This window comes from Anas acuta, chromosome 5 (assembly GCF_963932015.1).
Source record: "Anas acuta chromosome 5, bAnaAcu1.1, whole genome shotgun sequence".
Taxonomy (NCBI): Eukaryota; Metazoa; Chordata; class Aves; order Anseriformes; family Anatidae; genus Anas; species Anas acuta.
The window spans coordinates 4,178,436-4,192,682 of record NC_088983.1 but is presented as its reverse complement, the minus strand read 5'-3'; the positions used below and the strand labels follow the sequence as shown (position 1 = coordinate 4,192,682).

Sequence of the window (14,247 nt, the reverse complement as noted above, 5' to 3'; positions counted from 1 at the left end):
TCTCAAGCTAAGGAGGAAAAATACTCACTGCGATCGCACAGACGGAGAAACCTGCAAGTGGAGATTAACAGACTCCGATTTGGTCCGCTGGCAGCGATAGCCGCCAAGGTCACTACAGCAAGGAGCTCCCAACAGCCAAAATATCCCCTGCTGTGTCTCTCGCTCTCTGTCTGCCGTGTTACATCAGAAGGTACGGCTTAACAGCAAAAGAAAACAAAAAAACAGCCACACGAATGCAGCAGCAGGAGCTGCTCTGCTGATGTTAAGGCAAGGGGAGCCGTCCGCGCACTGCTCAGCCCCACAGACCAGCAGCATTTCCTAAAATGTGGTTAAAAGATGCTCAAGTTTGCATTTCTAACGCTCTCAAAATACCGATTTGCTCAAAAATAAACCTCGCTGTTCTCACCACGGCGCTGCTCAGCTGGTTTGCAATGGGCAGCCACCATGAAGTCACTCCCTTGTAACCCTGCGGTAACACCGAGCCGTGGGGTTGCCTTTTCTCCCGTGCTGGCACATCACACAAGGCCATAGCAGGATTACCTCCTAAAAATAAGAGACAAAGCTAGCAGATTAATAGCTGGCTGAGTTTGGATTACCAGCCTGAAGAGCAGCTTTGCGTGCCATGTGGCTGCTCAACATCCAGGGGTCCCCTGCAGCCCCAAGCTGCCCAGCAGCGCGAGCCGGGCACAGGTTTCGGCCAGGATTTGGAGGTCAGCAAGGCAGAAACACCCAAATTATGTGTCTGGATGGGAGGCGAGAACCAGGCCACACCTGGTTTTATTGTGGTTAATCACCTGGGAAGTTCATCGTGGTCTGTACAAGCCACTTCCACAGGTTAAAGCCACTATGAGCCCCAAGAAAGGCCTTTTGATACCTGCCTGGTGAATAAATCGGTGTCTGACTCCCTATTCCCAGCCTGCTCTCACCTGGGCTGCACAGGCAGCCCTGGAGCACAGCTCTGCCAAAAAAAAAAGGCAGGGGAATGCTCAGCCAGGAGGGCAGCTCTTCTGATGAATTTGGGTTTGCTACACCCATCATCCCTAGGCACAATTCGGCCTCCACGAGGACAGCAAAGCAGGTACAAGCAGCAGCTTCTCAGTACTCAAATTCCACTCGTGCTTTCACAGTGAGCTGCAAAGAAAAACAGCTGGAACCAAAGCTTTTCCCCTTTCCAGTGTATACAGTAAATACGGCTACACAAACATACATTTCTGTATTATATTCTCTTGTTTATATTTAAAAAAATAAATGTAAGACGAGGAGACAGAAACAAAAGAGGAAAAGGCCTTAGCCCAGCTTTTTTTTTTTTTTTTTTTTTTTGCCTCTGCAGATTGCTGTGAAACTATGAATGGAATCCAAGAACTGGGAGGCTCATTTAAAAAACAAAACAGGTTTTTTATACACGAGAGCTGCAACCAGTCAAGGAAAAGCCCCAAGCGTGTTATCGGCCTCTCCATCAGGCTGCCACGTCCCAGCAGAGCCTCCTGCACCCCAGTTTCTGGCTGGGACGAGCTCCTCGTGGTCACAGCACCGCAGCCTGTGCCTGCTGTGTGGTGCCAGGAGTTGAATTTGATGATCCTTCCTTATGGGTCCCTTCCAACTTGGGATATTCTAGGATTTTATGCTCCCGGGAGGCACAAACCAGCCTTCAGTTTGAAGTGAGGGCAAGACAGACGTCCTCAGAGACAGGAAAACCACGACAGATCGCTAACGAGGAAGCTCTACATAGCAGCAGTTAGTTTTGGGGACGCATTGCTGAAGTTTGCACATACCTGCACAAAATTGTCCTCGTTTGCTGCTGGCTTCTCCGAGCGGCTTCCTAACCCAGCCCTCAGCCAGCTCGGTCAGTGATGTGTTCGCCTGCTCCCTAGGATCCCTCAAGAAGCACAAGAAATGCCATTTTAAACCTACCACTCGTCCTGCACGTCTCCAGCAGCACAGCGTTTCGCCAAATTCCTCGCCAAAGCACCAGAAAAGAAATCCTGCGAGCAGTGGGGACAACGGAGAAGCAGAAAGGCTCCGACCTTGAAGGGCTGGCAGGCGGCTCGGGGCAATGCAGAATTGATTAACCTTCGTACCTCCACGCCCCAAAGGCGCAGGGACTGCCAGGGCAGTCCCACAATCGAGCCTGTACGCCCTAACAGTGTCCCATTAGGGCTTTTTGCAAAGCTTCCACCCACAGTGATCATGGGGAGGGGGAGGCAACGCGATAGGAGGCAGACAACGAGCCAATCTGCAAGTTTTCCTCTAAAAACCCAACCCAACACCATTTTCCTGCGAGAATAAATCACATTCCTAGTAAAAACTATCAACTTGGTTCATCCTAGAATTTATTTTCCCTATAAAAATAAATCAAAAGACATTTTTCGTGTGAATACCGTTAAAAACAACTTCATCCAGACTTATTTTTAAGCGTGTGTTTGATGGATGAGAGCAGAAACCATCCTCTGCCAAGGCAGGTATTAGCCCAGGAGAATCTATTCAGCACAAGATTTCCTAACCATACAAAGATTTCACTCAAGCATGTGCCTGCAGTCCTCTGCCCCGTTGCAAGAGGAACAAAGGAAAAAGGAAATGACTAATCAAAGCACCAGCACATTAATATATTTTGGTATGTGGAAAGGGAAAATTGTAGCGTGTATTTTTAACATTCCCAACAGGAGAATGTGCTCCCATGCGTATGCCAGCCACCACGTAGCCTCAGCAGCTCTAGGGAAGGGGAAAAAAAAACGAAACAAGCCTCAGGCCAGTGGAGGAGTTTTGGATTTTCCACCTCCCTCCCAGCAGCCCGCAGCTCCGGGCGCGTTGCTCAGCCCCAGCTCCATCCTGCAGAACCCAAACACCCACCTGGGGCCCTGCCTTGGAGCACGGCGATGTGAAATACACCCACCTGCTGCTGCACAGCAAATGCCTCGGCGATTTGGGGACCTGAGCTGGCAGCAAGGGCAGGGAGAGCCCCGCAGGAAGGTGCTGAGCTGCACCAAAGCACTCCGCCTTCAAACCTTCCCTCGTGGTTATTTTGCCACAGCACCTGCACAAACCGGTGTCCCAATACAGAAAAATTTAATTTTTATTTTTTTTCTTCTTCATGCTACGTTCCCCACACTCCCTGCCTCCACTGGAGGCTCTCTGGGGCAAGCACGGGGACGGATTTGCTCAGCGTTTGCTCAAGGAGCCTGAAGGACTCTTGTGATGAACTCAAAACGAGAACTTTCCAACCCTTACCTAAAGCAACCCCAAATAATCAGCTCAGCAACAGCCCGTGATGGTCATTTGTGCACTGGGATGGCCCAGCACAAACGCTGCTGGAGCACTGCCTGGCCGTCCGACCGCAATTTGTTCCCCTGTTTCGTAATTAAGGACTACAATCCGCCCTTCTTCTGATGCCAAAGCCCAAAAGGCTCATTATAATAAAAACCATTTCAAGCCCTAAATGGGAAGCCACTGTCGGACCAACTGCAATGGTTCAGCTGCCCCCAGCTCTGATACTTAAATGTAAAAGACGCAGAGAAACTGGTATTTAACCTTCCTACAACGAGCTTTGCCATCAGCCACCCTACAGGCAGCTGGAAGCACGAAGCTGCAGCAGGTCTTTACCCTGGCGTTGCAAAATGACAGCCCCAGTCACTCCCCCACCAAGATTTCCCCATTATTTCTGTTCAGTCTGCTGCTCGGCACGGCTCTGCAAAGCGACTGGACCACTGACAAAAAAAAAAGTGCTTCGTTAACCTTTCTGTGACTCAACAATCCCTTTGTTAAGCGGCAGAGGATGAGAGGAGAAGCGACAGCAGAGCGATGCTCCCTCTGGATTCCTGCAGCAGGCTGATTGCCCTGCCTTGGGAAGAGGCAACAAGTTAAAGGAGAGCTGTGAACAACTCATACGGGGAAATCAAGACTTCTAAGTGATTGTGAATCATATCAGATACAGCTGCTTTCATGTGGTTTCTCCTAACTACCTCGAGTTAGAAGATATTATTATTTATGGCACAGATTATGGCGAAGCAGCTGAGTGATTTCAGTTTTCTCTAAAGGGAAACCAAGTGTGACTGCTGCATCAAAGTTACTGTAAACCTGGCACGGATTTAGCTAAATTAGAGCATCACAAAGCAGCACGTGAAACGAGACCACTATACCTCAATCCCAGGCTAAATCTCCAGCTCAAGTCTTGATAATTCTTCACCTCAAAAGGCAGACAAAATCATCATCAGATTTTTTGCCCTTCTCACCACTTAAAGCATAATGAAAAAAATGGGGAAAAAAGTTTCTGTCACTTGAACAAAGTTCAGAATGGTAAAAAGTTTTCAGATGAGTCAAGGGTTTGACACTCAGGGGTGTACAGTAGGTTCTCAACCCCAGGATTGTAAAAGGGCGACTTCAGCTGAGGCTAGACGAGAGGAGGAATGCGGACCTGCCATAGAGAAGTCAAAGTTCCTCTGGGTTGACACAGGCATCATAAATAGAGATCTCCTCAACGTGCACAGCTACCAAGTAGGGTTTGTCAGCCTCCCCAGCCCGCCGGTGCCCCTCTGCTGCCCACACAGCTGGGTAAGCACTCCATCAGCACGGCTATTTTTGCCCTCAGTGCTATCCACCCTAGTCATGGTTCAGGAAGAGGCAAAAAAAAGATCCAAGGAGCCGTGGCCGAGCTGGCACCGCTCGCTCTCGTGGCGTTCCCCTGCTCTGAACTCCTCACCCCAGTAAAAAGGGGCCGTACCCAGCCCATCAGCTTCCTCCAGCTCGTACCTTGCAGGGTGGGGTTGAGGCCAGAGGACAATGCTGGCATGGGAACAACCACGTACTAACAGGCCACAAATGCGTTTTTGACTGCAAGTTGGAAAAAAACACTCAGCCCTCAACACAACGAGCTCCTCGACGTGGCTGTGGGGTACCTACAGCCACCCTGCAGAGCTCCGTGGTTGAATTCACCTGGCCACACGGCTGCTCACAGCTCCTGCTGTTCAGCTACGGGGCAAACCTGAGCCCTGGGATCGCAGGGAACACGTTGGGACTGATGCAAGTCTTGTGCCAGCAGCAATCAGGGGGTTTTAAGTCTCGGTCACACTGTTAAGAACAACACCTGCAAGAGAGGGTTGGATTTTATTACACCTGCATTACATTTATAATCAACTGCCAGGTTAAAGCACTGCTCTTGCTACATTTCTAAAACCCTTCAAAGACAGGGGATGGGTGGAGATACGGTCAGGACAGGACCAGGACCGCAGCAGCTGCTGGACTTCTTACAGCACCGACCTGGTGACTTTCTGATCCAGCAGAAATTTGCAGGAATTTGCCCAAAGGATAAACAGGATCCCATCACCAAGACTTCCACGTTAGATATGAGGCAGTGGCAAAGCTGTAATTCCAAATTTATCCTGAAGTAAGGTGTTACACAGCAAACAAGAAAGTACTTCCATAGCCAGGCTACATCCTTTAATGCTGTCGATAATCTTGGAAATATTAGCTAAAAGTTTCAGGATGGCTGGTGAACAGGAGAGGCTTCAGAAGCAATCCCTGCATGCAGCACTGGCAGCATACGAGTCTCTCCAGCACAGCTCCTCCAAAGTGTTTCCTAACACAGTTTAATTACACCTGAGCTGTGCTGTGAAGGAGCTTTCATTAACCACTTTCCTCCTGTAGCTGCTGGTTCCCCAGGTGAGCCGTGCTGAGGCTCACTGCCATTCCCCTGAGCCCAGCACACCCTGAGCAGCCCTCAGACAGCCCTACTGGTCCTAATCCTACACTCAGCATAACATCGGGGACTTGGTGACAACAAATTCCCCAAAAGATGCGTGCAAAGTGCATCTCTGAGGGCTTTCTGGCTTCCTCCACTTGTGGCCATAACAGCAAGCCCCCGTAAAAGTTTCTTACAGAGACTTCAAAGACACATTTAGTTGTTTTCAGAGTACTGAATTCAAATCAATACCCCAACATCCTTGAGTTGTCTCCCCCAAAACATCCACATCCACATTTGAACCACAGCTTTCCTTAAAGCATAGGCTTAAGACCATGGCAGGTTGCTTTAAAAAGCACCTAAAAACGCTCAGCAGAAGGAATGCGGAGTAATTTAGGTCACTTCTTTCATGCTTCCCTGCGTCCTCCCTCCCCTCGCTTTACTGTCCCACACTCTGCTCCTCCTCTGGCATGTGAGGATTTAACATTTCATTGCAACCACACAGATGTAAGGGATTGGAAGCAATTCAGCTTGCACCTCTCTTGCTCCTGTAGCCTGCAACGGAGAGGGGAGATTAAGAAATCACCTTAGAAATAGGCACACCAGAAACCAAGAAATTCTTTTTTTGACACGCAAACAGCAGGGAAAAAAAGGGGAAGCCAGGGGGTCGAGGCAGGGAAACACCTCCCCCAGAACCTTCACAAGGTTTTAAAACTTTTGAGTAACTCATCAGTGACCCTATACAGGGCTCAGCCTGCATTAGGCAAGGTGTAATCGTGCCTCAGGAACCCTCAGCTCACCAAATCCACGTGCTGAAATGCACCGAGGTGGGGAAAACAAGTTTACCTGTTCACCCCATAACTGCTCTGGTGCTCTGCTGGCCGTGCTGGGGCAGCCTCGCTTTGTACCAGGCTGTAACCCATTAGGAGCTGCTTGAAAAAAAATCCAGTTTTGCATACACTAAGCTGTAAAGAGGTTTACTAAATTTAGCAGGCAACCCAATCCTGGCAGCGGTGCAGCGCAGGCTGTAGACAGGGAAGTGACCTTAAGTGGAGGTAACAAGCGAGGATCAGAAGTGCTCCCCTGCAGCTGATCCTGGAAAGCCCACGGCACCCAACACAACCCCAACACGCCCTCCATAAAACCTCCCTGGAACTCAGTAGTCCCGGGACTTTCAGCTGCTACCTGGACAATGCTTTTTATTTGTCCACGCTTGGCGAGGACACCTTCTCAGCAAACGTTTTTAGGGCAAACTCCTCCTCTCCGGTCCCAGTCTGAACATGGAGAAGCACAGCTTTGAAGAACCTTTGCCACCAGTGCTGGGGACACAAAACGAGGCAGTGCAGGTGATGCAAAGCAGCAGCAGAGCTTTCAAGAAATCAAATCAGCAGCCAAAGCCACACCTGCTCCCAGCAGGTACTCACACAAGCAAAGGTTAGGAGGTGTGACACAGGACACTGCTCACCAGCTCTGTTTTTCCCCAGCTTCCCAGCATCACAGCCACCGAGAGACCTCCTGGTCCTGGAAAAGGACGTGCTGAGCCCTCCTCCCCACATACATCGAGTTAAACGAGGCAGAAGAGGCCCCTCCTGGCCCCGGTGGAGGCTTTTACCAGAGCACTGCTAAACCCAGAGCATTTCTCAGGTTTGGAGCTGCTCCTTGAGAGGCTGGGGGTCACCCTCGTGCTGCTCTCAGCTGGGACAGAGAAGGGCAAAAGCGATGCTGCAGCTGGCTCACGAACCTGTCTGTGGGTCTCTGCGCCTTGTACCATTAAAAAAAAAGATAATCCTCAAATAAAAGCCACGCTGGGATTCATTTTCAGCTTAAAACACGCACCTGCCTCAGCTTTCCCTTCAGTGAAATGGGAAGGGAGGCACCTCCACCCTCCCCACATGCCAGGGCGCACAGATAACGCCCCGGAGAGCTGGCAGCGGTACGGAGGGGGCAGAGGGCAGGTTCCCAGCAGGAAGAAATCCACCCGACCCGAAAACGAGGAGAGCCGACGTGCAGCAGGGCTGAGTCAGAGCCTTGAAATACCTCTGCCACCGGGCGCTCGCCACGAGAGGCTTGGGAGCTGCTCACTTCCTCCGACAAACTGGGTTGGTCTCTTTTTTTTTTTTTTGTTGTTCTCTCTGAATGAAGGTTTTTCCAACTCGAAACTCCCCAGCAAACGGGCTGGGGGGGGGGGGGGGGAAAAAAAGTCACAGCCAGTGGTCAGATTATACCAGGAACAATACAATTATCAGCTGCCTCGCGTTACAGGCTCCCTTATCAGTCAGTCATGATTTGGTCCAATCCTGGCACTCTCCCCAAAGAGCTGAACCTTGTGCAAGAGCTTAGTCATCATCTGCCTCGACAGCCACGCACTTGCAAATGGATTACGAGGCCACTCATCTTTTCCCGCGAGCAGCAGCATCCCTGCAACACCCCCCGGGGAGGGCCGGCAGCAGGACTGCATGGCACGGGGGAGGCAGCTTTTCCCCGTGGCTGGATGAGGGCTAGAGGGGAGGATGCTTTTTATCTCTTCAGCTCGACAGCTTCCTTCCTATGTGGTCGCAGGAAGACAAAAAGACACCTCTGAGCATCACAAAAAGCAGTAGGAAGTGCTAAATTTGTCCCTCCCCCAAAATAAAACACCCCACTCTAAGTCCACGTGGGAGAGAGTAAATGCTATCAACCACCAATGCAGAATTAAGCAAGAAGAATTTGGAAGTGAAAGAACGAGCCCAAAATTAGGCAGGCTGAGCTCATGCTGCTCTGCTGGGTGGCACCGCTAAGCGAGAGGCTACGCACACGGCCACTCACTTCCCCTCCGCAGGACGAGGGCTGGAGAGGTTTTGGAAGCACCATGAATCACGGGCATAAATACGCCAGCCCTTAAACGCCTTCAACACCCGGGGGATCCTGCAGGCAGGCGTCATTCTCCCTGGGTCAGCCAGTAAACGCTCAGCGAGCCAGCCAGCAGCCAGCCCGAGAAGGTCAGCTCGTCGGTTAACACCTGCGATCCGAAAACAAGGACTCACGTTTTGCTGGGCACCTCCTCCTGACACAGCAATAAAAAAAATAAGCCCTCCTCGATGCTCAACTCCTCAGTCGGCTACACCTTGAAGAAAATGAGAAGTTTTGCTCCGTATCCTTGGTTCTAGAGCACAAGAGGGCGCGGAGCTCTCAGGCAGCAGGCTCCGTCCCCTCCCAGGGGGTTAGCACGGGGCATTTTTCCCATCCTGTAATCTTAAATTTTAGATCAGCAGCTCAGGAGCACGGAAATCCCTGCACGCCTGACAGTGAGAGCAGCAGTTAGCTGCTAACGCTGGCGGAGGGCAACGCTACTTGTAACAGGGCTGATTAGGGCGAGGAAATGAGCAGCTCGAGCAGCTCAACAGCTCGCCACCACTAATTTACAGATACTTTCCCCGAGTCCTAACGCAGCCTCAGAGCAAGCCGGGATGAGGCTGAGTTGGAAAAGAAAGCTGCTATTTGTAAGTCTTCTCGGGAAGAAAAGGGGAAGGAGCTTCATCTACTTCTGTTCAGTAACAGGAATGTAGAGCTGTGAATTTTGATACAAAGCGTGTTACAGAAAACAAGGGGGAGAGCTGCAGGAAAGTCGTTATTTTCCTCCTGATTAACCCCACACCTTGCTGTTCCTGTCCCTCCCCCACACATTGCACAGCAAAATTTCAGGCTTGGCATTCCTGAAGTACTTCTTTTGCATCAGACAGAACCAATATCCTTCAGATTTCTGTTAGAAAGTTAGAAGAAACCTTCCAGAGCCTCCACAGGCATAGCTACTACAGAAAGTTCTTCCTTTTTCCCTGTTTTTCACAGTATAAGAGCCTTACTAAAAAAATCACCTTTAGTTAGCCGGGAAGCATTAAAAAGGATCATGAGATTTGCATTCTTTAGCACCTCAGATGATTACAGTTTCCACAGCCATAGTTTTCCCCTTCCGACATCCCACCAAGCTTCAACTAAAGAACACCCAAATTTCAGGGTTTTTTGACATTTCTTGGACCAACAAGACACCACAGCACCCTGGCCAAAGAGACAGCAAGGCAGCAGAATTTCTGCATTGACAGGCAATCTCCATTCAATTTTGCTGTACTGACAGACACTGCACCAAGCCTGTCCTGCGCTCAGTACCTATTTTTAGGGCCGCAGCTGACCTGACAGTGCCCCCATAAGCTCATTTGTTCAGATTCACTTATTCATTCTAATATAATCTAATTAGGGTGCAGCACTCCCACACGCGGGCGGTAGCAGCAACCAGGAGAGGACGAGCTCAGAGGCAGGGAACCTGGGACAGGAGCTGCTTCTGTTCCCGTGTGGGGAAAAAAAAAAGCTTGTGGAGCAATTGCAGATGCCTGCACCCTGCCTCACCTCATCCAGCAACACCCGGATCCGCTCTCCGAGCCCCCTGGGCTGCTAAATCCTGGCTCTTCGATTCGCAGGAAGAAGCAGGAGCCCGGTTCAGCACACAGCACGTATCGATGCAGCCGCTGCTGCTCCTGCTCCAAACTAATTGGAAATAAAAGCCACAATTAAGCATCGTGGGGGGAAGCCTCCCGTGCTCAGACAATGCCCGCACTGGCAGGCAGAGAAGCGTTCCCAAATCAGAGAGCACAGACAACCTTCAGAAAGCGTCAACAAGTCTGCATCTTATAAAAATTACTGTAAAGGCCTCGTTCTGGCGAGAAATGGAAAGCTTTCAAAGCTCAGGAGCAGCCACCTCTGCAACCAGCTGTAGTTCAGGCACGTGAACAGGAAGAAGCATTTAAGCTTCTAAAAATATAAATAAATAGTTGTGTTTTGTGTGTTTTTTTTTAAAGGCATGGTGTGTTTCATTCTTTTGGACATCTTGTATAATGACGAGAGGAGAAACAGCTTCCCAAGCGTCACGGCCTGGTAATTCTCCAGTCTCTCACCTCTGTAGTTTATGCAGAGTCATTAGCAAGAGCTGATTTGCCTGGGACAGATTTTGCCCAGCACCTGCCTGTCTCATCGGTCTGAAGCCTTCACCTGGAGAACATTAAGGAGTTGGAGAGGTTAGTACAGGGAGCAGAGCCCCCAAACCATTCATTTTGAAGAGAAGTCCAATCCTGCTGAGTTGCCAACACAACCGAGGAGAAAGCTCAAGAAATAAACAGAGATCCGTAAAACTCCCTTTTCTAGTAAAAAGGTTTTGAATGGTAAAAGTAAACGAGGAGAGCACCGAGGGAACAGCAGGAGGAGATATAAAGACTTTGACTTGTTTAACCTATCAAAACAAGTGGCTGCAAGGGGATACAACTGCTCCCTCTAATTACCTCAGGGAGGGAAAACAACTGCTTAAACCAAACGGCAATGCTAGAACACACACAGATTATACAAACTGGCCATAAACTACGTTAGGCTGGAAACGCTGTGATTGTTCTGAGACCTGGAGGAGGCTCTGGAGCAGCTTTCCTGCAGCGACGGCAGCGAGGAATAAACTGATCACGTTGCCCCTTAGAAGCAGTTATGTTACAAGCAGCACTCACAACACGGGTGTTTGCTGTAAACTCAGAAACTAAACTCGATCAGGGGCTTTCTTCTGCTCCCAGCTTCGTGCCCGGCTGCCTGCTGGCTCCATTTTTGGAGCAGATAGCAGGGATTACCCTCCTCCTGCAATTTTATCTTGTTTCTTCTCCCCCAGACCACTCCGGGGGATGGCAATCGACCTACCAGGCACATCATCTGGGTACGGCCAGGGAACGAAACTTGGGAGCTGAAGCTCTCAGCACAGTCGATGGCGAGAGGTGGGTGTCTTGGCAGCGAAGGGGGAAGGGATTAGGAGCAACCAAGCTCGATGCTTAAAATAAAACAAATGTCCTCTCCCCCCATGTCCTTATGAGTAAGGGTCTCGGCCAGCAACATACTTAATCTGGGTCCATAACCTCTGAAATTCGCAGGGAATTTCGGTTCCTGAAGGATTCAGTTAACCCTTTGGTTTACAGTACTGATGTTCACACAATGATTAGACAATTTTGAGCCAGATGAGCCCAAATCATCTCAGACAGAAAGAAAGATGATGCAAGTGAAAGCTGTTCCACACTCAACCAAGTAGCACCACAGTTTTACACGGGCTTAATCAAGCCTTTCCTTTTCCTTTAAGGTGTTGGAGAAACAAAGTCATTAGCAAGCTAATTTAGCTGAAATAGGGGTTTTATGACAGCGGGGTATAAAGGATCAAATTAAAAACTAATTGTATACTTCAAATCCTCCTACTCCTGCTATTTCTGACAGCAGAAAGCATCTCCTTGAGACTGGCTAGATAAGGAAGGGGGGAAAAAAATCAAACAAAAAAAGGCTTTTCTGTAATAACTCTAACAGAGCATTAGCATTTCCATCCAAAACCCCAACGTTTCCCCACTGCAGCGACACACAAAAGTTATTTTAATCACAGGACGCAGAAAGCAGCATCAGCACATGAGGCAAGAGAAAAAATATGTGGCAAAGCGAGTTGCATAGCCTGCTCGTGGACGGGAATTACAGCGCAGTTACGGGCAGCAGGGCCGCACAGCACAGAGGTGCTTCCAGCCCAAAGCAGGCACCAGGACGCTCGCCAGCCCCCCAGAAAAAGGGGTAAGAGAAGTATCTACGAGAATGTGGAGTGCACAAACCAAAAAACCCCTCTTTGCTTCCCCAGCACTCCGAGTTTCTAGCCAGGGATTTCTGCCTTGTCATACACGAGGAGATGTTAAATGGGACCTGTCAGTTATGTCTGCTAAACACCATATGGGCATTGTTGGGCAGAGGCGGCAACAGAGATACTAAAAAGAAAGGGAAAAAAAGAGGATTTTAAACAGCAAATGACTACAGCGAAGTAGCAACTCAACTCCTCTCCCGCTACTCACTTCCAGAGAGCAAGAAACGCTTTTCCTGAGGTTTTTCCGTCTGTAATCTCGAACAGCACAGCCTTGAAAAAATGGTTAAACTGAGAAGCCAGAAGCAGATCGCTAGAAAGTAGCACTTAAAATCACCTCACACGGAACAGGCCTGACGCTACGTTATTCCTAATAGGCACCGAGTTAATTAAAGCGTTTACCCGGCTGGAATTACTGCCATAAAAGAGGAGCGCAGGGCTGTGGGGCAGCCCCACCACCCATGGCTGGGACCAACGGGGGAGAGCCTGGGGAGCACCCCAAGCACCTCGCTGGGCCATGGGCACCCCGAGGACCATTGCAGTGGGGATAATTTCGGATGCCTGATGGAAAACAGGCTCCGCAGGGCTGCCTCCCTTCCAGCTTCAGTGCCCGATACCACAGCAGGGACATGGGGGGCGACCCCCGGAGCAAGTTTTTGAGGCAAATCTCTGCACCCACAACCCTGGGTGGGTCACGGTGATTTAGTGCAAACACTGACAGACAGAAGGACAGCCGGATAGATGATAACCGCTCTCCTTCCCTCCCACCCTGCCGCAGTCACACCCCAAACCCCCCCCTCACCCCTCCCCGGCTCCCTGAGGCCTCAGCCCGGCCTCGCACCTGCCCCGCAGCCCCTGCCTAGGCCTAGGCCCGCCCTGCAGGCCGCGGGCAGGGCCCGGCCCCGGCCATGTTCCCAGCCCCGAGCAGCCAGGGCCGGGTTCCCCCTTCCTCACCCCCCAGCCCCGGACTCACCGTCAGGCCGGGGCCGTGGAGCCGGGGCCGGGCCTGAGCCGGGGCGGTGGAGCCGGGGCCGGTGCCTGCGCGGCGCTGGCTGGCAGGAAGGGAGCGGGCGGGGAACGAGGAGGAGGAGGAGGAGGAGGAGGCGGTGCCGCACGTCCTCAGCATTTCCCGGCTCCCCTCCTGTTAAAGGAGCGGCATCGCCGCTCCCCTTCCACTCCTAGGGGTTCCCAAATGCATCCCGGTGCCCCCCCATGGGGTCCCCCAGTCGTGTGGGGCGCGCTGAGGAGCCCCCCACGCTGAGGGTCCCCTCATGCAGATCCCCTCACGCAGACACCCCTAGGTTGGGGATGGCATAGGGCACAAAAAAACCTCCTCTTGTGGACAGCAGGCTCCAAAAAGGGCCTTTTGTGCCCATTTTACAGATGGGGAAAGCAGGGAAGGTGCAGGGGAAGCCGAGCTCTGACACCCTTCAGCCTTGGTGCTTGTGGAGAGCGGCCAACACATCAGTGTGCAGGCTGGCTGTGCCCTCTTGCTCCTGTTTAGTTATCAACATAAGCCCATTGACCTTAAATTTAACATAATTGCCTCAAAACTGCCTGGATCTGTAATGTAAATCCCCCAAGAAGCAGCCCTGCGCGCAGCACACACCAGGATGCGTCAGGGCTGCAGTCAGCAAAAACCTTACAGAGATTTTGTGGGGTCAGACTTGTGAAAGTCCCAGCTTTTCCTTCACCCTCACGTATGCCTGTCCCAGAGTGCTCACACAGCAGGTTTCTCTCACCTTCAACGTCACTGCCCCAAACGTGAACAGGGAATAAATCAGCTCTGTGTGCACAGGGAAATTCACTCTTTTTGGCAGCATCTACTTGCAAGGTGCAAGTTTAAGGCAAAAACTGGCTCCTTGGCATCGCTCAGGCAGCCACTGCAGTCAAAAAGTGCAGAGCCAGGTGCTTC

At 50.9% G+C, this 14,247-nt stretch overlaps 1 protein-coding gene across 10 annotated transcripts in view; it reads right to left on the bottom strand.

Moving 5' to 3' along the window:
• Window positions 1–13,462, bottom strand: part of KTN1 (kinectin 1) — a 72,447-nt gene extending 58,985 nt beyond the window's left edge. For 8 of the 10 annotated variants that reach the window (XM_068682364.1, XM_068682369.1, XM_068682371.1 and 5 more), the window contains exon 1: window positions 13,306–13,462. The gene's annotated coding sequence lies outside the window, so the exon portion shown is untranslated. Of the gene's footprint in view, window positions 1–1,911; window positions 2,042–13,305 lie in introns of those variants that run through there. The other 2 variants (XM_068682366.1, XM_068682365.1) reach the window with 2 other exon arrangements.
• Between the last annotated feature and the right edge of the window lie 785 nt (window positions 13,463–14,247).